This window comes from Orcinus orca, chromosome 14 (assembly GCF_937001465.1).
Source record: "Orcinus orca chromosome 14, mOrcOrc1.1, whole genome shotgun sequence".
NCBI classification, from domain to species: domain Eukaryota; kingdom Metazoa; phylum Chordata; class Mammalia; order Artiodactyla; family Delphinidae; genus Orcinus; species Orcinus orca.
In genome coordinates, this window is record NC_064572.1 from 16,570,846 (window position 1) to 16,597,813 (window position 26,968).

Below are 26,968 nucleotides of genomic sequence, written 5' to 3' on the forward strand. Positions count from 1 at the left end.
ATAGCTGACACAGTCTGAAAATAGCAAAGTAAAGCTGCAGGACTCAGATTGCTACATAACTAGACTGTTACAGGCAGACCTCAGAGTTATTGGCTTGGTTCCGGACCACAGCAATAAAGTAAATATTGTAATAAAGCGAGTCACACTGGTTTCTCAGTGCATATAAAAGTTATGTTTAGGGCTTCCCTGGTGGCGCAGTGGTTGAGAGTCCGCCTGCCAATGCAGGGGACACGGGTTCGTGCCCCGGTCTGGGAAGATCCCACATGCCGCACAGCGGCTAGGCCCGTGAGCCGTGGCTGCTGAGCCTGCGCGTCCAGAGCCTGTGCTCCGCAACAGGAGAGGCCACAACAGTGAGAGGCCTGCGAACCGCCAAAAAAAAAAAAAAAAAAAAAAAAAGGCAGTGGCATACTGGGAGGAGACAACTGCAGTGCATGTTTCTAACCAAGGATTCTTACACAAAATGTGTAAAGAGCTCCTATAAATCAAAAAAGTCAGAAAAGTTAGCAGAAAAACGTAAATTGAACATAATTTACAAAGAGTATATTTAACTGGTAAGTAAACATGTGAAAACTTGATCAGCTTCAGTAGCCATCAAGGAAAGGTAAATTATAACAAAAATTTAATACCACTACACACCAGAATGGCTAAAATGATTTTTTAAAAACTGATGAAGATATGAAGCAACTGGGATTCATACAAGTTTGGTGGAAATCTAAATTGTACACTTTGGGAAACAGGCTTTTTCTACTAAAGCTGAGCATGCATGTTAATTTTGGGTTTTTTTTGTTTTTTGTTTGTTTTGCTAGTTTTTTGTTGTCATTTTTGGCCATGCTGCGCAGCATGCGGGATCTTAAGCATGGAGTCCTAACCACTGGACTGCCAGGGAATTCCCCTATATTTTGGATGTGTAATTGTACTTCTAGGCATATATCCAACAGATAAATACAAATATTTTTACTGAAAGAGTATTCACAGTAGTACTATTCTCAATAGCCCGGATACAGACAACAGCACAAATGTCCACCAACACTAGAATGGATATATAAATGTGCTCTATTCACTCAGTGATACACTCTACAGGATTGAGAATGAACCAACCACAACTGCACGCATACAAAAGAAACAGCACAAAGGAGTATATACTGTATTTCACTCAAAAAGGCAAATTTAATATGTGGTGTTGGAAGTTGGGATGGTAGTTGCCTGGATGGTGACAAGTTGCAAGGATTGACTTGAGGGAGCTCCTCTGGTGTTAACAGTGTTCTGGTTTTTTATCTGCATATTGATTGCAGGTGTATTCACTTGGCAAAAGTTATTGTGAATATTTATATATATACTCATAGTTTAGTATAACTGTTCCTTAATAAAAAACAAAGTCTGAAATGTTGGCTCTCTGAAATCCCTCCAATAGTTTCTCAGTTCTTAAAAAACACACAACACAAATAAGATGATCCATTAGGATAACAGCAGTAAGTATGTATGTGAAGAATCCCCGTGTGTTGTGCTAAAGGTATGTGAATATATTACATAACATATTTTGTCCCCTTAGCTACGTGACAAAGATTTTTCACGTTAAATGCTAACCAATTTCTCTTAATATACATTTTAAGGCAAATAATATTTTACAGTTGTCAAGTTTACCTTACCTAGTATATGTTCTCTTATGGTTTCCTGGCATATATAAGTGGATATGGCCAGTGTTTTCTATTAACTCTTTAATAAAGAATTTAAACATTGTGTTTATTAAGTTTTCATGTGCCTCAGCATCTACCAGTGGGTATAATGAAAATACTAATTAAACAAAATAAGCATTATCATGTTAATTAAAGAAAGCAGATTTGAACTACTTCAATTCAACACAGTATTGCTTTCCATTATATGAAGAAAATATCCTGTTAAAATGTTCAGATGAGACATCTAGGTATGAGTTGTATAATCCAAGCTAAACAGGAAATACTTACATCTGTATTATGATGTTGTGTATATATTTTTTCCTATTCCTTTCTTCCCAATAAACAGGAGGATATAGAGTTAGATACTAGATTGCTTGAGTTTATATGCTCTCTGGCTTTGTCTCTTAAAAGATTTATGACAAATTAACTATCTGTACTCAGACCCTCATCTATAAAATGGGGACATTAGTAGTGCCTACTTTATAGCGGTGCTCAGAATAATTTATGAACTATGAGTTATGCATGCGTTAGCTGTTATTTCTTGAATTAGCTTTCAAACAATTGAAAGATTCTTACAAACTCTTCATTCCCTATACTCATTTTTTTCCCTTGGTAGCATAGCCTTGATTTGTATTTTTTTACCTTAGCCTTAGAATGCTCAGAGTAAACCTTGGTTAGATTCAGCCAGTCATGGAAAAGTTTCTCCTCAGGGATTTGTTTGGGATTGGCACATGTCCTCATTCTGGCCAGAGCTGTTTGCAGAGGTGTTCTGAAAACTTCTGGAAAGGCTTCTTTCTTGTGCAGCTGAAATTTTTCATGTCTGGACATGACCCTTAGTTATATCCTGCATCTCTGAGCAGTAGGTGAAGACTGAGGGTGGTAGAGCAGAGAGTGAACAGATTTGGGTTCATGAGGACGTCATTCAGCTCTATAACTGTTCTGCAATGAGGATAGTTGGAGGCTGTACTCAGCAGTGGGCAGAACTCAGAGTAGCTTCCCTGCCCAGGCAGGGCCACAGAACAGCCCCCAAGGCTGGCAAGACTCTTGTTTGGGGAGTTAATCAGGGAGAACTGTGCCCCAAGTTCCTTGGCCAGACATGGCCCAGTGTCCTGGTTCTGCAGACGTGCAGTGCTGCTGGCCATGCTCTCTGAAGTGCTGTTGGGTTAAGCCGCTTTCCAGGCGCTCGGGTCAGGCTTCCTAGTAGGGTGGGGCTATGTATTAGCTCCCCTGCCTGGCTGGAGTTGGGGGAACAGCTCCACCAAGCCTTGCAAGGCTATTTTTTTTGTGGTCTTACCTCAATCCAGTTCTGTGGTCCTGCCTGGGCAGGGAAGCTACTCCATAGCTCTACCCATTGCTGAATACAACCTCCAACACTGCCAATCAGGAAACCTAACCAGAACTCCTGGGAATCTCAGTAGCTCACCCTGCAGCCCTGATTACAGTGGCACTTGAGCAGAGAGTTTGGCCAGCAGCTCTGCATCTGCAGAACAGAGACAGTGGCCCCATTTGTCCAGGGAGCTTAGTGCACAGTTCTGTCTAACCTCATCCCCAAACAAAGAGCCCTGCCAGTCTTGGGGGCTGATCTGCAGCCCCAACTGGGCAAGGATGCTCGTTTATAGCCACACCCAAAGTGAATACAGCTTCCAGCCTGGCTTGACCAAGAAACCTAGCCAGATCTCCTGGGAATCTGTGTAGCCCATCCTGCAACTCTGATTACAGCAGCACTTGAGTAGAGAGCCCATCCAGTGGCCCTACCCATTTGACAGAGCTAGGACAGTGGTCTGTCCGGTCACGGAACTTGGTACATATTTCTGCCTAATTTGATCCTCAAACAAGAGACTTGCCATGCTTAGGGCCTGTACAGGGGCCCACCCTAATAGGGAAACTAATTTGTAGCCCCTTCCATTGCTGAATAGAGCCTTCAGTCCATCCAATTAGGGAGCCTAACCAGAGCACAAGAGGAGCTGCCTAGCCCATCCAACACCCCTGCTTACAATGGCACTTGAACAGAGAGCAAAGCCCTTGGCTTTCCTCATCTGCAGGGCAAATCTGGTGGCCCCATGTAGCCAGGGAATTTGACGTACAGTCTTGCCTTATTTGGGTTCCCAAACAATGAGCTGTGCCGGCCCTGGGACCTGTTCTTCACCCCACCAGGGAAGAGAAGCTCATTCATAGCTCCATCTAACTGCTGAGTATAGTACTGATACCCAGTCCTGACTGTCCAGGAAGCCTGACCAGAGAACCCAGGCAATAGCAGAGCCCATCCTATGGCCTCACTTGAGCAGGAAAACAAGTCAGCAATTTCTATTCAAATGTTTTCAGCCAGAGGCAGCCCCTCCTGACCTCAGAGCTTGGGCAGAGGCCTTGCCCCAAAAGAGGTGGAGAGCAAGCCCCAATTGCCCAAAGTATGCTACCAGTTGACATGTCCAGAAACCGAAACTGAGCTGACTGGTGAAGAACTGACTTTACCAAAGTTAACCTGTGAAGTCTGGAAGAGGAGACCGTTTGCTCAAATGTAGAAACCAACATATGGATGCAAGGATCATGAAAAATCAAGTAAACATGACACCATGAAAGGAAACTAATAAAGCTCCAGTAACACCCTAAAGAAATGGAGATCTAGGAACAGTCAGACAAAGAATTCAGAATAATCCTCCTCTTAAATAAGATTAGTAAACTACAAGAACAGAGATACTTAAAGGATATTAGGAAAACAATGCATGAACAAAATGAGAAGTTCAACAAAGGAATCAAAAAAAATTGAGAGCTGAAAAAAAAGAAACTGCACTGAAGAATTCTGTAGTGTCTCAACAGCAGGCTCTACCATGCAGAAGAAAGGATCAGAGAGCTAGAAGTTATCCGGTCAGAGGAACAAAAAGAATCAAGATTGCAAAAGAGTGAAGAAAGACTACACGATGTGTGGGGCACCATCAAAAGCAACAATATCCTCATTATAGGAATTCCAGAAGGAAAAAAAGGACAGATGGCATATTTTAAAGCAGTAATGTCAGACTTCCCAAACTAACAGAAATGGACATCCAGATCCATGAGACCCAAAGGACCCCAAATATGTTGAATCTGAATAGGGCTACACTGAGACACATTATAATTAAATTGTCAACAATCAAAGACAAAGAATTTGCAAAGCAGGAAGAGAATGGAGACAAGTTACATGCTAGGGAACCTCCATAAGACATGGTGGATTTCTCAACAGAAACTTTCCAGGCCAGGAGAAAAAGGAACGATAAATTTAAAAATGCTAAAGGAAAAAAAACCCCTGTCAACCAAGGATTCTATATCCAGCCAAGGTGTCCTTCAGAAATGAAGGAGAGATAAAGACCTTCCTGAACAAATAAAAGCTGAGAGAGCTCATCACCGTTAGATCTGCCTATAAGAAATGCTAAAGAAGCTCTCTGGAAGAAAAGGACACTAATTATATAATCATAAAAACATAAGAAGGTAGGACAAAACTCACTGGTAATGGTAAATATATAGTCAAAGTTAGATTTTGTAATACAGTAATGGTGGTACATAGTTCCCTAACTCCAGTTTAAAACTTAAAAAAACAGTAAAAATTAGCATAAGTAAAAACATCTATTATATACGGAATATGAAAAATATGTAAACTGTAACATCAATAACCTAAAATGTGAGGGGGAAGAGAAGTAAAAGTGTAAAGCTTAGGAATGCTATTGAAGTCTTGTTATCAGTTTAAAACATGGTGTTATAATTTTAAGATATTTTATGTAAGCCTCATGGTAACCACAAGGAAAAAACCTGTAGTATTCATACACACAAAAAACATGATAATGAAGTCAAAGTATACTAATTCCAAAAGACATCAAACACAAACACAGCAGGATAAGAAGCAAGGAACAATCGGTCTACAAAACAATCAGAAAACAATTAACAAAATGGCAATAGTAAGTTCTTACCTATCAATAACTGCTTTAAACATAAGTAGATTTAAGTCTCCAATCAAAAGACAAAGATGGCTAATTGGATAAAACAATAAGATCCAATGACATGCTTCCTACAAGAGACTCACTTTAGCCTCAAAGACATACATAGACTAAAAGTGAGGGAATGGAAAAAAATATTTCCTGCAAATGGTAACCAAAAATAGCAGTGGTAACTATACTTATATCAGACAAAACAGACTTTAAACTGACACTGGTAGAAAGAGAAAAGTTTTATACACACACACACACACACACACACACACACACACACATGTAAAGGGATCATTCCATTAAAAAGGTATATAATGTTTGTATATATTTATGCACCAACATTGAAGCAACTAAATATCAACATATAAAGTAAAACTACATGGGCTAAAAGGAGAAATAAACAGCAATACAGTAAGAGTGGGGGGTTTTAATACTGCACTTTCAAAAAGGATAGATCATCCAGAGAATCAATAAGCATCCAGTGGTTTTAAACAGAACTACACACCAAATAGACCTGATAGACATATACAGAACATTCTATCCGACAACAGCAGAATATGCATTCTCATCAAGTGCACATGGAACATTTTCTAGGACAGACCATATCTTAGGCCACAAAACAAATCTTAGCAAATTCAAGAAGAAAATCATACCAAGTATCTCCTCGGACCACAATTACAAGGAACTAAAAATCAACAGGAGGATAACTGGAAAATTCATGAATACACAGAAAATAACAACACACCCTGAACAACCAATGTCTTAAAGCAATTAAAAGGGGAATAAAAAAGTATCTTGAGACAAACAAAAATGGAAAGACAACATACCAAAACTTATGGGATACAGCAAAAGCAGTTCTGAGAGGAAAGTTCATAACAATAAATGCCTACATTAACACATTATTGACTGGAGATGTGTTAATTTTGTTACCCAAACGTTACTGACCAGAGACATATCAATATGTTTTTAGAGAGTAACACAATTTACATCACCATGCGAAGTTGTTAGAGCTTAGAATTGATCAAGGGTTCATTATACAACTTATGACTGCCGTTATCATTCACATTTTGCTCCGTTAGGTTTTTGTTCCAACCTTGTGCATAGTTTATTACCATGAAGTTTTCAAAAATGACACATTGCAAAATTTTGAGTGAAGAAGAATTTTTCAGTGAAGTTTATGCAGATACTTTCTCTGACTGTCCGAGAGGCATATATACTAGTGTATCAGAAAATGATAGTTCTTCAGAATATAGTTCTGATTCAGATGATGTGAATATTAGACCAAAAAAAGACAAAAAATCTTAGATTCTGATATAGAAAGTGAAAATGAAACTTACAGTGCTGGAGAATGCTCCTTTGCTTCTACAGAAGAGTGGATTGAAGACAACATTTCAGGAAAATTAGAAGACTTTACAGGTGTGTCGGGTGTAACTGCTGAATGTAATAACCAGCAAAGTGTTAGTGAAATAACAGAATTAATTTTTAGTAACCTGTTCGAGTTGGTCACTTCTCAAACTTGTATCACCAACAAAATGAAAAATCATATAAAAAGTATGATAAGGTTTTAAAATGGACTGCTATAACCAACAGTGACATGAAGAAGTTTCTTGGATTAATAATTTTGATGGCACAAATAAGAAAGTCACACTGGAAAGGATATTGGTCGACTGATCCCTTACTTGAAACACCTATCTTTCCAAAGATTATGACGAGAAGAAGGTTCAAACAAATAATGACATTTCTTCACTTTAACAATAACTTGGAAACTCCACTTCCTGCAGACAGAATTTCAAAAGTTAAACCTCTTTTGGATTATTTTCTACCAGAATTTCAATCAATCTATATACCCAAACAAGAGTTATCACTTGATGAGGCAATGATAAAGTGGAGAGGATGACTCAGATTCAAAACCTGTAATCTGGGAAAACTCACAAAATATGGAATTTTGGTCAGGATGGTTAGCTAACGTGAAACTGGATATATATGCAACCTTGAGATTTACACAGGTGAAGGAAAGAAACTGCAAGAAACAATATTATCAGTCCTACAACCTTATCTTGGTTCATGGCACCATATTTACCAAGACAATTATTACAATGGTGTGTCCACATCTGAAATATTGTTGAAAAATAAAACCAGAGTTTGTGGGAATGTAAGAGAGAATCATCGTCTACCAAACCAATTAAAGAAGAAATCTAAAAATCTATGCAGGGGGAGGGGAATGACATTCTTACGGAAGGGAGAAGTGATTCTTCTTATATGGAAAGACAAGAGGCTAGTCCGCATGGTGACAACTATTCATGACGCCTCCACAGCATCTACAAGAAAGGAAGACAGAAGGATTGGCCATCAGACAACTAAGCCCACTTATGTATTAGAGTATAATAAATATATGAAAGGAGTTGATTGATCCGATCAATAACTGGCACACTTCAATATCTTCCAGAAAACTCGAAAATGGTACAAGAAAGTGGGTTTCTATTTGAGTAATGCAGGGGGCCCGGGTTCGATCCCTGGTTGGGGAACTAGATCCCGCATGCATGCCACAACTAAGAGCCCACATGCTGCAACTAAGAATCCTGCATGCTGCAACTAAGAGTCCTCATGCCACACTAAAACAGATCCTGCAGGCTGCAACTAAGACCCAGCACAGCCTAAATAAATAAAATTTATTATGGCCTTAATGCACAGAATAAAATGACTCACAAGCAATTTTAGCAGTAGCTAGAGAATGGATAACTGACCATTCTGGTGAATGTAGTGGTAGTCCCGCACCTGGTCCTTCTTGTGGCGTTTCTAAAAGAGCCCCCCACAAGTCAATCCACCTTGTCGACTATCAGGTAAAATAAAAGAACATATTCTAGAGGAAATAATACCCACAGGACTAAAAAAAAATGCTGCCATAAAGTGTAGAGTCTGCTCTTCCAGGGGAAACTACAGTGAAACAGAGCATATTTGTAATAGATATTCTGTTCCCCTGCACAGAGGTGCCTGCTATACTACCTATCACACTCCAACGAAATATTAGAATGCTTTAGTAAGACATGTACAAAGTTTCAAATAAATACATTAAGTGCAAAAAAAAGTTGATATTTACTCAAACATGGGTGTTTCAATATTCACTTACATAACAAATTGCCAGCCACAGGCATTAGTTTCTGCAAAAATCCCCTGGTCAAATAGTGTGTTAAGAAACTGACACCGGGCTTCCCTGGTGGCGCAGTGGTTGAGAATCTGCCTGCCAATGCAGGGGACATGGGTTCGAGCCCTGGTCTGGGAAGATCCCACGTGCCGCGGAGCAACTAGCCCCGTGAGCCACAATTACTGAGCCTGCGCGTCTGGAGTCTGTGCTCCACAAGAGAGGCCGCGATAGTGAGAGGCCTGCGCACCGCGATGAAGAGAGGCCCCCACTTGCTGCAACTAGAGAAAGCCCTCACACAGAAACGAAGAGCCATACACAGCCATAAATAAATAACTAAATAAATAAATAAAATTTTTAAAAAAAAGAAAGAAACTGAAACCATGCCCCACAGGGTTAAAAAAAAAAATCTTAAAACCATGCCCCATAGGGTTAGTAGAAACTGGTGATTTACAGAAATTGAGTTTGTATTACAGCTTGCTAAAAACCCCTCTGCTTGTAGCCTGCCTTCACTGAGCAAACTTGCCTTATTATTTTATTGCAAATTACATGCTCTTCAAGCTTCACGTAGCTTAAACAATAAAATGGTTGCCTGAGTTGTTTTCCAGGAACTTGCAGTCAGCTGAGTCTAGTTCAAGCTGAGCCAATTAAGACTGGTTGGGACCACTAATCCTAAGACTGGGCCTATGCAAGTGTTTGATGAATGGCTTTTTGATGTCAGAGTGCCCAAAACTAGACCCTCATATCATGCTACACACCTCCATTTGTTTTTTCCTGATTACATATCTTTCTTTTGTTTTTAACATCTTTATTGGAGTAGAATTGCTGTACAGTGGTGTTTCTGTTGTATAACAAAGTAAGTCAGCTATAATATACATACATCCCCATATCTCCTCCCTCTTGCATCTCCCTCCCACCCTCCCTATCCCACCCCTCTAGGTGGACACAAAGCACCGAGCTGATCTCCCTGTGCTATGCGGATGCTTCCCACTAGCTATCTATTTTACACTTGGTAGTGTATATATGTACATGCCACTCTCTCACTTCATCCCAGCTTACCCTTCCCCCTCCCCGTGTCCTCAAGTCCATTCTCTATGTCTGCATCTTTATTCCTGTCCTGCCCCTAGGTTCTTCAGAACCATTTTTTTTTTCAGATTCCATATACGTTTGTTAGCATATGTTGCTTTCCTCTTTCTGACTTACTTCACTCTGTATGACAGTCTAGGTCCATCCACCTCGCTACAAATAACTCAATTTCATTTCTTTTTATGGCTGAGTAATATTCCATTGTATATATGTGCCACATCTTTATCCATTCATCTGTCGATGGACATTTAGATTGCTTCCATGTCCTGGCTATTGTAAACAGAGCTGCAATGAACACTGTGCTACATGACTCTTTTTGAATTATGGTTTTCTCAGGGTACATGCTCAGTAGCACGCCTCCATTTTTGAACATATATCCCATGAAGAAAAATGTAATTCAGATACGCCTGCACAGAACACAGATTGCCTCACCTCTTCCCTACCTCCGATCATCTTTCCCCACACCTAAGACCACCCTGCTTCTTTATGCCATAAATATTCCAAGCCCCCCACCATTAGGGAGGCAGATTTGAGACTTGTTCTCCCACCTCCCCCCTTTCTTTGCCGCAAACCTCAGTGCCTCAGCATGTTAGCTTGTTGCACATCAGGCAAACAAACTTGGTTTGGTAACAAAACAAGAAAGATTCTTCACTCTATGCCTCAAAGTAGTAGAAAAAGAACAAACTGAGCCCAAAGTAGAAGGAAGGAAATAATAAAGATTAGAGCACAAATAAATAAAAGAGAGAAGAGGAAAACAACATAAAAAATTAATAAAACAGAGTTGGTTCATTGAAAAGATGAACTAAATTGACAAACCTTTAGGTAGACTAACCAATAAAAAAAGAGAGAGGACCCAAATCAACATTATAAATGAAAGAGGAGCCAGTATAACTGATACTACAGAAAAACAAAGGATCATAAGCTATATGAAAAAGTATACACCAACAAACTGGATGACCTAGAAGAAATGGAAAAATCCTTAGAAACGTACAACCTACAGACTGAATCGGGGAGAAATAGAAAATCTGAGCATATCAATAACAAATAATGAGAGTGGACCAGTGATAAAAAAAAAAATCTCTCAACATCGAATACCCCAGGACCAGATGGCTTCACAGGTGAATTTCACCAAACATTTAAAGAAGAATTAATCAATCCTCAAATTCTTAAAAAGAAAATCAAAGAGGTGTGAAACTCTGAAACTCATTTTATGAGGCCAGCATTACTCTAATACCAAAGCCAGGAAAGGACACCAGAGGAAAAGAAAACTATGGGTCAATATCCTTAATGATTGCCTTGGGTAGTATAGTCATTTGTAGCAACATGCATGGACCTGGAGATTATCATACTAAGTGAAGTCAGTCACACAGAGAAAGACAAATATGATAGTGCTTATATGTGGAATCTAAAAAACAAATGATACTAGTGAACTTACTTACAAAACAGAAACAGACTCACAGACTCAGAATTAACTCATGCTTACCAGGGGGGAAGGATGGGGGTGTGGGGAAGGACAGACAGGGAGTTTGGGATTGACATGTACACACTGCTGTATTTAAAACAGATAACCAACAAGGACCTACTGTATAGCACAGGGAACTCTGCTCAGTATTCTGTAATAACCTGAATGGGAAAAGAATTTGAAAAAGAATAGATATATGTATAAGTGAATCACTTTGCTGTACACCTGAAACTAACACATTGTTAATCAACTATACTCCAATATAAAATAAAAATTAAAAAAGGTAATATCCCTGAGAATATAGATGGAAAAATTCTCAGTAAAATATTAGCAAATCAAATTCCGCAGCACATTAAAAGGATCATTCACCATGATTCAAGAGGGATTTATCCCTAGGATGCAAGATTGCTTCAACATACACAAATCAATAAACGTGATACATCATTCTAATAGAATGAAAGAAAAAAATCATATGATCATTCGATAGATACAGAAAAAGCATTTGACAAAATTCAACATCTGTTCAGGATAATAACTCATAACAAATTAGGTCTAGAAAGAATATACCTCAACATAATAAAGGCTATATATGACAAGCCCACATCATCATACTCAGTGGTGAAAGGCTGAAAGCTTTTCCCACTAAGATCTGGACAAGGATGCCCACCCTTATCACTCCTATTCAACACAATAGTGGAAGTCCCAGCCAGAGCATTCATGCAAGAAAAATAGGCATCAGAATTGGAAAAGATTAAGTAAAATTGTCTCTATTTGCAGATGGCATTGATTTTATATAGAGAAAATCCTAAAGACTCCACACACACACACACACAAAAAAAACCCCACCCTGTTCTTTCTAAGCAACAAATTCAGGAAAATTACAGGATACAAAAATAACATTAAAATATCAGCATTTCTATACACTAACAATGAATTTTTGAAAAAGAAATAAAGAAAACTCTTCAATTCACAATAGCATCAAAAACAGTAAAATACCCAGGAATAAAAATTAACCAAGGTGGTTAAAGATCTCTACACTGAAAACTACAAGACACAGATGAAAGAACCTGAAGATAAACACAAATAAATGGAAAGGTATCCTGTGCTCATGGGTTGGGAGAATTAGTAATATTAAAATGTCCATACCAACCAAAGTCATCTACAGATTTAGTGCAATCCCTGTCAAGATTCCAATGGTATTTTCTTTTATAGAAGAAAAAAAAATCCTAAAATTTATGTGGAACAGCCAAAGACCCTGCATAGCCAAAGCACCCTGAGAAAGAACAAAGCAGAGGTTCATTCTTTCTGATTTCAAGCTATATTGTAAAGCTAAGGTGTTCAAAACAGTATGGTACTGGCATAAAACAGACACATAAACCAATGGAAAAGAATTAAGAGCCCAGAAACAAACCCATGCATATATGGTCAACTAATATTTGACAAGGGAGCCAAGAATACTCAATGAAGAAAAGACAATTTCTTCAATAAACAGTGCTAGGAAAATTGGATATTCACAGGTAAAAGAATTATAATAGATCCCTATCTTACACAACTCACAAAACTTAACTCAAAATGGATTAAACACTAAATATAAGACTTGGAAAACATAGGAAAATAACTCCTTGACATGGGGCTTGGCAATGATTTTTTTTGCATGTTAACACCTAAAGCACAAGAAACAAAATAAACATGATTACATCAAAGTAAAAAGCTCTGCAGAGCAAACAAAATGAAACAAAATGAAATGGCAACCTACTGAATGGGAAAAAAAATTTTTGTAACCCATATATCTGAAAAGGGTTAACATACAAAAGATGAAAAGAACTCATGTAACTCAATGTCAAATTATCATCATCATCCAATTAAACAATGGGCAAAGGATCTGAACAGATGTTTTTCCAAAAATGACATTCAAATGGACAACAGGTACACAAAAAGGTTCTCAATAATTAGAGAAATGCAAATCAAAACCATAATATCTCTAGCCTGTATCGACCTAAATAAAAAAGGAAAATGAGGCAAGCTCAAATTGTCAAAAAAATGACTATTCAGGAATAGCAGAGAAATACAAATCAGGACATGCAAACTGAAGCAAGCTACAAGTGAGTCCACTGAGGGTCTGGGGTAGGCTGTATTTATGGGCAGGGAATGTAAAGAGAGTTCATCTAGAGTCTGTTAAAAAAACAAAACACACTGGGCTTTCCTGGTGGCGCGGTGGTTGGGGGTCCGCCTGCCGATGCAGGGGACGTGGGTTCGTGCCCCAGTCCGGGAGGATCCCACATGCCGCGGAGAGGCTGGGCCCTTGGGCCATGGCCACTGAGCGTGCGGGTCCGGAGCCTGTGCTCCGCAACGGGAGAGGCCACAATGGTGAGAGGCCCGCGTACCGCAAAAACACACACACACACACACACACACACACACACACACCAGAGGTCAGCTTTGAAAATTTCCTGTACAGACAAAACCAGTCTAGTCATACAAACAAAGCTCAATTCAGCTTATTTTTTTGGGACCAATCCGACCTGGGTCATTTCTTGTTCATGACTCTGGAAACCATAAGCAAAACTTCCCAAGGTTGATTTCCCCTGACCAACTTCCTATTATTTAAGAAAATTCAAATATTAACAGTTTTCTGTAAATCAGGCACATACAGGAAATCAGTCCATAACTTTTGTTTTTCTGAGGGCACATGTATAAGATTTTCCATTTTATATCCTTTGGTTCCACTTTATTTTTTTTTAATAAATTTATTTATTTATTTTTGGCTGCATTGGGTCTTTTGTTGCTGCACCTGGGCTTTCTCTTGTTGCAGCGAGAGGAGCTACTCTTCATTGTGGTGACTTCTCTTGTTGCAGAGCATGGGCTCTAGGAACGTGGGCTTCAGTAGTTGTGGCACGTGGGCCCAGCAGTTGTGGCGCACGGGCTTAGTTGCTCCGTGGCATGTGGGATCTTCCCAGACCAGGGCACGAACCCGTGTCCCCTGCACTGGCAGATGGATTCTCAACAACTGCACCACGAGGGAAGTCCCTGGTTCCACTTTAGATTGAAATTCTTTCACACCTGTTAGAATACCTATTAAGAAACGAATGCTGGCAAGGATATGGAGAAAAGGGAACTATTGTGCACTGTTGGTGGGACTGTAACTGTAACTTGGAACAGCCACTATGGAAGACAGTGTGGAGTTCCCTCAAAAAATGAGAACTACCATTTGACTTGGTAATTCCACTAGTGGGAATATATATGAAGGAAACAAAAACACTATGTCAAAGAGATAGCTGCACCCCCATGTTCCCAGCAGCATTATCTACATTAACTAAGACATGGAAACAATGAAAGTGTCCACTGCAAGAGGGAGGAGATATGGGGATATATGTATATGTACAGCTGATTCACTTTGTTATAAAGCAGAAACTAACACACAATTATAGAGCAATTATACTCCAATAAAAATGTTAAAAAAAAAAGTACCCACTGATAGATGAAGGGAAAAGATTGTATTTATATGCAGTGAAAGAGTCAGCCGTAAAAGAAGGAAATCCTGCCATCTGTGACAACATGGAAAGACCCTGATGATTTATTCTAAGTGAAATAAGTCAGACAGAGACAGACAAATACTGTAGGATCTCACTTATACGTGTAATCTAACAAGCAAACAAACAGTAAAACCAAACTCATAGAAAAAGAGCTGAGCTTTGTGGTTACCAGAGGTGGTAGGTGGGGGTGGGCAGTTGGATGAAAGTGGTCAAAATGTACAAAGGTTCAGTTCCAAGATAAATAAGTCCTGGGTATATAATGTAAAACACAATGGCTATAGTTAACTCTGCTGTATGGTATATTTGAAAGTTATTCAGAGCAGATCCTAAGAATCCTTATCACAAGGAAAATACATTTCTTCTTTTTTCTGTATCCATGAGATAATGGATATTAACTGAATTTACTGTGGGAATCATTTCTCAATATAGGTAAGGCAAGTTACTACGCTGTATACCTTAAACTTGTAATTCACACACAGCACTGTGTCATGGAGTGAATATGTTTATAAAAGTGGAACCTGTATTCTACAACACCTATAGAAGAGTGTTATTGAAGAAAAGAATGTGAAAGGGGGGACAAGATGGCGGCGGCGGAGGAGGACGTGGAGCTCCTCCCCCCCCCCCCACAAACGCCTCAGGAACACATGGAACAGTTCCCACAGAGCGCCTGCTGAACACTAGCAGAGGACGTCGGACCTAAAAGGGCAAGAAATATCCCCACGTGACCGGGTAGGACAAAAGAAAGAATAAGGAAAAAAGGAAGAGGAGAGGATGCGGGACGGGACCTGCGCCCCTTGGGGGAGCTGAAGGAGAGGAGAGGTTCCCACATCTGGGGAAGCCCCCTCACTGACAGAAGATCAGCTGGGACAGAAGGGGTCCTTCAGGGGCTCTGAGGCGAGTGCAACAACCAGACTGTGGCAGGCAGGACAGAGTGAGACCTGAACAGAGGGACCGAGCCACAGCCCTGGGGGCCCCAGCCTGAGAAGTCTGTCCCCAGTGCGGACGGGGACTGGGTGCTGGAATGTGGGGTTTGGAGAACAGACCCGGGGAGGGAACTGCTGTTGGCTGTGAGAAGGGGACAGCCTGAGGGCATGGGAGTGAGGAAATCTGCAACTGGGAATGCTCGTGAAGGAAACCTGGACCACCATAGGAGCAAGGCACCAGTTGCTGAGTGACGCACAAATGGTGTGGCCACCACTGCAGCCTTTCTCCCCACCAGATGACACCTGCCTCCCCAGGCAGTAGGAGGGGCTCCCGCCAGGGCTGGCTCCTCGCGCCCCCACGTGCCCCACCCCTCCAGGCCAGCTCTCTCACGCACGCTGCCGCCAGCTCTCCATGCAACGCAACCATCCCTGCTGGGGCCGGCTCTCCTGTACCCGAGGCCTCTGGATACACTGCCTGACCCGTCCCTACCAGAGTGGACTCATGTGTTCCGGGGCAGCCTCAGGAGCAGACACCTGTGGATGGCCCACATGCAGAGGTGGAGCTGAAACCACAGCTGTGTCCCAGGGGCCATGCAACAAAGGAAGAAGCTGAACTCTCTCCTCACAGCTGCACAAACCGTGGAATCACACACACCCCCAATGGCCAGCATTGTAAACTCAGCACCAGCAGAACATCTGAATGGTCAACAAGTGCTCCCGCAGCTGAGACGAGTCTAGCTTTAGCAGCTGTGGGGTTTGTGGGCAAGTACATGCAGGGGATGGGCTGTCCCCATAGCGCCCACAATGGGTCCAGATCCATGATTACTGCAATCCTGGCACCTGACTTCAGTGGATCTATGCTGGTGGCCTGGTGAAAACAACACCTGAGAGACACCAGGGCCAACTGCCAACATACCCATGGTTAAGGTGGGACTGAGAGCAGTGCCAACAACAGAGTAACTTCTGAGCCTGCACAACAGGTGAAAGGTGACACAACAGAGCACACTCACAGGTGAACATCTCCAGAGGAGGAATACTCAGTGGCTTCTCTCCCAGTGGGACTGCTCCAATCCCATCTACCTTGCATCGCAGATCAGAAACACAGCTAAGAAACAGATCTGGGGGCCTCTTCAACAACTAGGGAGCAGACTCTGCCCCTGACAGGGCAGTGACAACCACAGACCAAAGGGGAGGCCCCGCTCAATACCCAGTGCAGGATCTGGTCACCACAACACCAGCCAAACCTCCTATCAAGGGGATGACGGCCAGCATACACTGAGGAAAAGACGTGGCAGACACCCATACTGAAAACAACCCTCGTAACAACAAACAAACAAAATACGTAGGCTACACAGGGACGTTCCCACATAAAAATAACCCTCCAAGACAGTCTGAGGGTCTGGCATTGGGAGGAAGAACCCCCAGAGCATTTAGAATTGAAGGCCAGCAGGGCTTGAGGGCAGGAACCCCACAGTGTGGGGAGAAATAGACTCCACTCTTGGAGGGTACACACAAGATCTCATGTGCACTGGGACCCAGCATGAAGCAGTACCTCCATAGGAACCTGAGCTAGACCTACCTAGGGGTCTTGGAGGGTCTCCTGGGGAAGCGGGTATAGGCTGTAGATCACTGTGGGGGCAATCACCCTGGTAGCAGAGGCCCCAGGGAATATTAATCAGCATGAGCTCAGCAGGAGGTCCCCATTTTGGCACCAAGACCCAATCCCACATAACAGCCTGCAAGCTCCAGTGCAGGAATGCCTCAGGCAAAACAATGAGCAAGACAGGAACACAGCCCCACCCATCAGGAGCATATTACATATTAATCAAACTAACAAAAATTAAATACAAAGAAAAAATATTAAAAGCAACAAGGGAAAAGCAACAAATAACATGCAAGGGAATCCCCATAAGGTTATCACCTGATTTTTCAGCAGAAACTCTGCAGGACAGAAGGGAGTGGCACGATATATTTAAAGTGATGAAAGGGAAAAACGTACAACCAACAATACTCTACCCAGCAAGGCTCTCATTCAGATTCAATGGAGAAATCAAAAGCTTCACAGACAAGCAAAAGCTAAGAGAATTCATCACCAACAGACCAGCTTTTCAACAAATGCTAAAGGAACTCCTCTAGGTGGGAAAGAGACCAACAACTTAAAACAACCTTGTACATATATAGACTGCTATATCAAAAACTCATAGGGGGCTTCCCTGGTGGTGCAGTGGTTGAGAGTCCGCCTGCTGATGCAGGGGACACGGGTTCGTGCCCCGGTCCAGGAAGATCCCACATGCCGCGGAGCGGCTGGGCCCGTGAGCCATGGCCGCTGAGCCTGCGCGTCCGGAGCCTGTGCTCCGCAACGGGAGAGGCCATAACAGTGAGAAGCCCGCGTACCGCCAAAAAAAAAAAAAAACAAACTCATAGGAACAGCAAACCCAAAACTACAATAAATACACACACAAAAAAGAAAAAGCAACCCAAACACAACACCAAAGATGGTTATATAAAACCACAAGAGAACAAAAGAGGAAGGAAGAAAAAAGACCTACAAATCCAAAAATATTCAGAAAATGGCAATAGGAACATACATATCGATAATTACCTTAAATGTGATTGATTAAATGCTCCAAACAAAAGACACAGACTGGCTGAATGGATACAAAAATAAGACCCATATATATGTTCTCTACAGGAGACCCACTTCAGACCTAAGGACACATACACAGTGAAAGTGAAGGGACGGAAAAAGATATTCCATTCAAATGGAAATCAAAAGAAAGCTGGAGTAGCAATACTCATATCAGACAAAACAGACTTTACAATAAAGACTCTTACAAAAGACAAGGAAGAACACTACATAAGGATCAAGGGGTCAATCCAAGAATAAGATATAACAATTGTAAATATATGTGCACCCAAAATAGAGCACCTCAACATATAAGCCAAATGCTAACAGGAATGTAAGGGGAAATTGACAGTAACACAATAATAGTGGGGGACTTTAACACCAATGGACAGATCATCCAGACAGAAAATTAATAAGGAAACACAAGCCTTAAATGACACATTAGACCAGACAGACTTAACTGATATCTATAGGACATTCCATCCGAAAGCAGAAAAATACACTTTCTTCTCAAATGCACATGGAACATTCTCCAGGATAGATCATATCTTGGGTCACAAATCAAACCTCAGTAGGTTTAAGAAAACTGAAATCATATCAAGCATCTTCTCTGACCACAATACTATGAGATTAGAAATCAATTACAGGGAAAAAACTGTACAAAACACAAACACATGGAGGCTAAACAATGTTACGATACAACCAGTGGACCACTGAAGAAATCAAAGAGGAAATCAAAAAATACCTAGAGACAAATGACAACAAAAACACGATGATCCAAAACCTATGGAATGCAGCAAAAGCAGTTCTAAGAGGGAAGTTTATAGTCATACAATCCTACCTCAAGAAGCAAGAAAAATCTCAAATAAACAATCTAACATTACACCTAAAGGAACTAGAGAAAGAAGAACAAAGAAAACCCAAAGCTAGTAGAAGGAAAGAAATAATAAAGATCAGAGCAGAAATAAATGAAACAGAAACAAAGAAAACAATTGCAAAGATCTCAAATTGATAAAACTTTAGCCAGACTCATCAAGAAAAAAAGGGAGAGGACTCAAATCAATAAAATTAGAAATGAAAAAGGAGAAGTTACAACTGATACCACAGAAATATAAAGGATCATAAGAGACCACTACAAGCAATTATTTGCCAATAAAATGCACAACCTAGAAGAAATGGACAAATTCATAGAAAGGTACAATCTTCCAAGACTGAACCAGGAAGAAAGAGAAAATATGAACAGACCAATAACAAGTACTGAAATTGAAACTGTGATTTAAAAACTTCCAGCAAACAAACGTCGAGGACCAGATGGCTTCACGGACAAATTCTGTCAAACATTCTGAGAACAGTTAACACCTATCCTTCTGAAACTCTTCAAAAAAATTGGAAAGGAAGGAAAACTCCCAAACTTATTCTACAAGGCCACCATCACCCTGATACCAAAACCAGACAAAGATATCACACACACTAAAAAAGAAAATTACAGGCCAATATCACTGATGAACACTGACACAAAGACACTCAACAAAATACTAGCAAAGTGAATCCAACAACATATTAAAAGGATCATACACGATGATCAAGTGGGATTTATCTCAGGGATTCAAGGATTCTTCAGTATAATCAATCAATGTGATATACCACATTAACAGATTGAAGAATAAAAACCATATGATCATCTTGATAGATGCAGAAAAACCTTCTGACAAAATTCAACACCCATTTAGAAAGCGCACATAAAGGGAACCTACCTCAACATTAAAAAGGCCATCTACGACAAACCCACAGCAAACATCATTCTCAATGGTGAAAAACTGAAACCATTTCCTCTAAAATCAGGAACAAGACAAGGGTGTCCACTCTCACCACTATTATTCAACATATTTTTGGAAGTCCTAGCCACGGCAATCAGAGAAGAAAAAGAAATAAAAGGAATCCAAATTGGAAAAGAAGAAGTAAAACTGTCACTGTTTGGAGATGACATGATACTCTACATAGAAAATCCTGAACATGCCACCAGAAAATTACTAGCATTCCTCAACGAATTTGGTAAAGGTGCAGGATACAAAATTAATACACAGAAATCTGTTTCATTTCTATACGCTAACAACAAAAGATGAGAAAGAGAAATAAAGGAAACAATTCCAGGTACCATCACATCAGAAAGAATAAAACACCTAGGAATAAACCTGCCTAAGGAGCCAAATGACCTGAACTTAGAAAACTATAAGATACTGATGAAAGAAATCAAAGATGACACAAACAGATGGAGAGAGATACCATGTTCTTGGATTGGAAGAATCAATATCGTGAAAATGACTATACTACCCAAAGCAATCTACAGATTCAGTGCAATCCCTGTCAAATTACCAATGGCATTTTTCACAGAACTAGAGCAAAAAATTTTACAATATGAATGGAAACACAGAAGACCCCGAATGGCCAAAGCAATCTTGAGAAAGAAAAACGGAGCTGGAGGAATCAGGCTCCCTGGTTTCAGACTACACTACAAAGCCACAGGAATCAAAACAGTATGGTACTGGCCAAAAATAGAAATATAGATCAATGGAACAGGACAGAAAGTGCAGAGATAAACCCAAGCACCTATGGTCACCTAATCTATAACAAAGGAGGCAAAACTATACAATGGAGAAAAGACAGTCTCTTCAATAAACGGTGCTGGGAAAACTGGACAGCTACATGTAAAAGAATGAAATTAGAACACTCCCTAACACCATACACAAAAATAAACTCAAAAGGGATTAAAGACCTAAATGTAAGGCTGGATACAATAAAACTCTTAGAAGAAAACATCGGCAGAACATTCTCTTACATAAATCGCAGCATGATCTTTTTTGATCCACCTCCTAGAGTAATGAAAATAAAAACAACAATAAACAAATGGGACCTAATGAAACTTACTTTTGCACAACAAAGGAAACCATAAACAAAACGAAGACAACCCTCAGAATGGGAGAAAATATTTGCAAATGAAGCAACCAACAAGGGATTAATCTCCAAAATACAAGAAAACCTCATGCAGCTCTATATCAAAAATACAAACTACCCAATCAAAAAATGGGTGGGAGATCTATATAGACATTTCTCAGAAGAGGACATACAGATGGCCAAAAAGCACATGAAAAGATGCTCAACATCACTAATTATTAGAGAAATACAAATCAAAACCACAGTGAGGTATCACCTCACATCAGTCAGAATGGCCATCATCAAAAAATCTACAAATAGTAAATTCTGGAGAGGGTGGGGAGAAAAGGGAACACTTGTATACTGTTGGTAGGAATGTAAATTGGTAAAACCATTATGGAGAACAGTATTGAGTTTCCTTAAAAAACTAAAATTAGAACTACCATATGATCCTGCAATCCCACTCCTCGGCATATACCCAGAGAAATCCATAATTTGAAAAGGTACATGCACCCCAATGTCCACTGCAACACTATTTACAATAGCTGGGACATGGAAGCCACCTAAATGTCCACTGACAGAGGAATGGATAAAGAAGATGTGGTATATATACACAATGGAATATTACTCAGCCATAAAAAAGAATGAAATAACCTCATCTGCAGCAACATGGAGGGACCTAGAGACGGTCATACTAAGTGAAGTCAGTCAGACAGAGAAAAACAAATACCATATGATATTGCTTATAAGTGGAATCTAAAAAATATTACAAATCAACCTGTTTATAAAACAGAAATAAAAGTCACAGATGTAGAAAACAAACTTATGGTTACCAGGGGTGAAAGGTGGGGGAGGGATAAATTGGGAGATGGGGATCCACATATACACACTACTATATGTAAAACAGATAACTAATAAGAACCTACTGTATAGCATAGGGAAGTCATCTCAATACTCTCTAATGACCTACATGGGAAAAGAATTTTAAAAAGAGTGGATAAAACTAAAAGCTGGTTCTTTGAGAAGATAAAAAAATAATAAACCATTAGCCAGACTCATCAAGAAAAAAAGGGAGAAGACTCAAATCAACAGAATTAGAAATGAAAAAGGAGAAGTAACAACTGACACTGCACAAATACAAAGGATCATGAAAGACTACTACAAGCAACTGTATGTCAATACAATGGACAACCTAGAAGAAATGGACAAATTCTTAGAAAAGTACAACCTTCCAAGACTGAACCAGAAAGAAATAGAAAATATGAACACACCAATCACAGGCACTGAAATTGAAACTGTGATTTAAAATCTTCCAACAAACAAAAGCCCAGGACCAGACGGCTTCACAGGTGAATTCTATCAAACAATTAAAGAAGAGCTAACACCTATCCTTCTCAAACTCTTCCAAAATGTAGCAGAGGGAGGAATACTCCCAAACTCATTCTATGTGGCCACCATCACCCTGATACCAAAACGAGACAAAGATGTCACAAAAAAAGAAAACTACAGGCCAATATCACTGATGAACATAGATGCAAAAATCCTCAACAAAATACTAGCAAACAGAATCCAACAGCACTTTAAAAGGATCATACACCATGATCAAGTGGGGTTTATCCCAGGAATGCAAGGATTCTTCAATATACTCAAATCAATCAATGTGAAACACCATATTAACAAATTGAAGGATAAAAACCATATGAAACTCTCAATAGATGCAGAAAAAGCTTTCAACACCCATTTATGATAAAAATTCCCCAGAAAGTTGGCATAGAGGGAGCCCAGCTCAACATAATAAAGGGCATATATGAAAAACCCACAGCCAACATCGTTCTCAATGGTGAAAAACTGAAACCATTTCCTCTAAGATCAGGAGCAAGACAAGGTTGCCCACTCTCACCACTATTATTCAACATAGTTTTGGAAGTTCTAGCCACAGCAATCAGAGAATAAAAAGAAAGAAAAGGAATCCAAATCAGAAAAGAAGAAGTAAAAGTCTCACTGTTTGCAGATAACATGATACTATACACAGAGAATCCTAAAGATGCTATCAGAAAACTACTAGAGCTAATCAATAAATTTGTAAAGTAGCAGGATACAATATTAATGCACAGAAATCTCTTGCATTCCTAAACACTAACAATGAAAAATCTGAAAGAGAAATTAAGGAAACACTCCCATTTACCACTGCAACAAAAAGAATAAAATACCTAGGAATAAACCTACCTAAGGAGACAAATGACCTGAACTCAAAAAACTATAAGACACTGATGAAAGAAATTAAAGACGATACAGATGGAGAGATATACCATGTTCTTGGATTGGAAGAATCAACACTGTGAAAATGACTACTACCCAAAGCAATCTACATATTCAATGCAATCCCTATCAAACTACCAATGGCATTTTTCACAGAACTAGAACAAAATTTTTTACAATTTGTATGGAAACACAAAAGACTCCAAATAGCCAAAGCAATCTTGAGAAAGAAAAATGGAGCTGGAAGAATCAGGCTCCCTGACTTCAGACTATACTACAAAGCTACAGTCATCAAGACAGTATGGTACTGCCACAAAAACAGAAATATAGATCAATGGAACAGGATAGAAAGCCCAGAGATAAACCCACACACATATTGTCACCTTATCTTTGATAAAGGAGGCAAGAATGTACAATGGAGAAAAGACCACCTCTTCAATAAGTGGTGCTGGGAAAATTGGACAGCTACATGTAAAAGAATGAAATTAGAAGACTTCCTAATACCATACACAAAAATAAACTCAAAATGGATTAAAGACCTAAATGTAAGGCCAGATACTATAAAACTCTTAGAGGAAAACATATGACATAAATCACAGCAAGACCCTTTTAGACCCACCTCCTAGAGAAATGGAAATAAAAACAAACAAATGGGACCTAATGAAACTTAAAAGCTTTTGCACAGCAAAGGAAACCATAAACAAGATGAAAAGACAACCCTCTGAATGGGAGAAAATATTTGCAAATGAAGCAACTGACAAAGGATTAATCTCTAAAATATACAAGCAGCTCATGCAGCTCAATATCAATAAAACAAAGAACCCAATCCAAAAATGGGTGGAAGACCTAAATAGACATTTCTCCAAAGAAGTATACAGATTGCCAACAAACACATAAAAGGATGCTCAACATCACTAATCATTAGAGAAATGCAAATCAAAACTACAATGAGGTATCACCTCACACGGGTCAGAATGACCATCATCAAAAAATCTACAAATAATAAATGCTGGAGAGGGTGTGGAGAAAAGAGAACCCTCTTGCACTGTTGGGGGGAAAGTAAATTGATACAACCACTATGGAGAGCAGTATGGAGGTTCCTTAAAAATCTAAAACTAGAACTACCATATGACCCAGCAATCCCACTGCTGGGCATATACCCTGAAAAAACCATAATTCAAAAAGAGTCATGTACCCCAATGTCCACTGCAACACTATTTACAATCGCCAGAACATGGAAGCAACCTAAGTGTCCATCGACAGATGACTAGATAAAGAAGATGTAGCCCATATATACAATGGAATATTACTCAGCCATATAAAGAAATGAAATTGAGTTATTTGTAATGAGGAAGATGGACCTAGAGTCTGTCATACAGAGTGAAGTAAGTCAGAAAAACAAATAACATATGCTAACACGTATATATGGCATCTAAAAAAAAATGGTTCTGATGAACCTAGGGGCAGGACAGGAATAAAGACACAGACGTAGAGAATGGACTTGAGGACACGGGGAGGGGGAAACGTAAGCTGGGAGGAAGTGAGAGAGTAGCATGGACATATATACACTACCAAATGTAAAATAAATAGCTAGTGGGAAGCAGCTGCATAGCACAGGGAGATCAGCTTGGTGCTTTGTGACCACCTAGAGGGATGGGATAGGGAGGGTGGGAGGGAGGCACAAGAGGGGGGGCGATATCAGGATATATGTATACACATAGCTGATTCACTGTTATACGGCAGAAACTAACACGACAGTTTAAAGCAATTATACTCCAATAAAGTTGTTTAAAAAGAAGAGTGGATATATAACTGATTCATTTTGCTGTACAGCAGAAACTAACACAATATTGTAAATCAACTATACTCCAAAAAAACTAATTTTAAAAAACGGAAGTGACAGAATTCCGCAATGCATTTAGAAAGTAATTAAAACACATGTAATAATAATGGTTATATGAGTGTGCATGCAAGCTACTTGACAAGTGTTATTTAAGGCAACAGGTGTGATAGCTGTTCTCTAATGCATTAAGAGAAGTTTTTAGAAACAAATACAATAAAAGTGGTTATAGTACTATGTGCATGTTACTTTGAGAGGAGTGTTATTTCAAGGAATGCATGTGATAGCCTTGTAGTAATGCATTTTGAGAAATATTTTAAAACACATGGAATAATGATAGCTATAAGAGTGCAACCCATTTGCTACATTAAAAAGCTGTGTTATTTAAGGGAATGGTTGTGATATCCACTCTGTAATGAACTTAGAGCAGTGTTTAGAAAGACATGTAATAAAGATGGTTATTAGAGTGCTACATATCAGCTTCACTGAAGAGTGTTATTTCAGAGAATGCATATGATAGACATTCTATAACACATCGAGAGAAATGTTTAAAAACACATGGAATAATGGTTAAAACAGTGAAACCTGCTTGCTACACAGAGAAGAGAGTTGTTTAAGGAATTGGATTTGAAAGACATTCTGTAATGCATTTAGAGAATTGTTGAAAAACCTATGTAGGAAAATGTTTAAAAGATTGCTATGTACAAGCTACTTTGACCAGAGTGTTATACCAGGGAATGGACGATATAAACATTCTTTAATGCATTTAGAGAAGTGTTGAATGCCCTTTGATAATCTCCTCTGCTCGCTTCCTTTGCTCGTTATGTATTAAAAATGGTTATATGAGTATTCTGTGCCAGATACTTTGACAAAAGTGACGTTTCTATCTCTAGCAGCACGACAAGAAGGAGCCAGCCAGTCACAGGTCTGGAGATACTCAGCACAGAAGAATGCACAGCTGTGTAGAGACACGGAAGCAGAATGTATGTGGCCAGAGATGAATTTAGTAAGGAGGCCAGTGTGGCTGGAAGGGGGCGTGGGTGGAGAGTAAGGGAGAAGAGTATGGGGCGGGCGTGGCCCGCTGTGTAGTGAATGAATTAGTGATCTGTTGCTATGGGACAACATTTCCCAATGCTGCTGGCTTGAGCAACAAACATTTATTATCGCAGGTTTCTGGGACCAAGAATCAAGCGTGGCTCAGCTGGACGCTTCTGCCAGGGTCTCCCAGGAGGTTTGGGGCTGTGAACAAAACTGAGTCAGGATCTGACCTCACTGAAGGAGCAGTATAAAGATGCAGTTTGTACTGAAGTTCTGAGTTCTCCTCTGTCTGTTGCTTTCCTCAGTTCTGGGCCATGTGGGCCTCTCCAGATAGCAAGGGACCAGACAGAGGGCAGGAGGAAGAGACAGAAGGGGAGACAGAGAAAGAGAGAAACAGAGAGAGAGACAGGGAAGGAGGGAGGTTAGACACTGACTGTTGACAACCAAACCTTGGAAGTGACCTTGTATCACTTCGCCACCTTCCATGGAATAGAATGAGACACTA

The 26,968-nt window shown here is 39.9% G+C and overlaps 1 protein-coding gene and 1 long non-coding RNA gene across 8 annotated transcripts in view; one reads left to right on the forward strand and one right to left on the reverse strand.

The window, feature by feature from the left end:
- The window catches only part of LOC101287519 (zinc finger protein 33B), a 346,100-nt gene that overhangs the window by 102,692 nt on the left and 216,440 nt on the right, over positions 1 to 26,968 (forward strand). The gene's annotated exons all lie outside the window — the stretch shown is intronic.
- LOC117198135 (uncharacterized) overlaps positions 1 to 26,968 on the reverse strand; it is a 55,956-nt gene that overhangs the window by 12,826 nt on the left and 16,162 nt on the right. For 2 of the 4 annotated variants that reach the window (XR_007471166.1, XR_007471167.1), the window contains exon 4: positions 5,926 to 7,944. This is a non-coding gene — a long non-coding RNA (uncharacterized LOC117198135). Of the gene's footprint in view, positions 1 to 5,925; positions 7,945 to 26,968 lie in introns of those variants that run through there. The other 2 variants (XR_004479091.2, XR_007471168.1) reach the window with 2 other exon arrangements.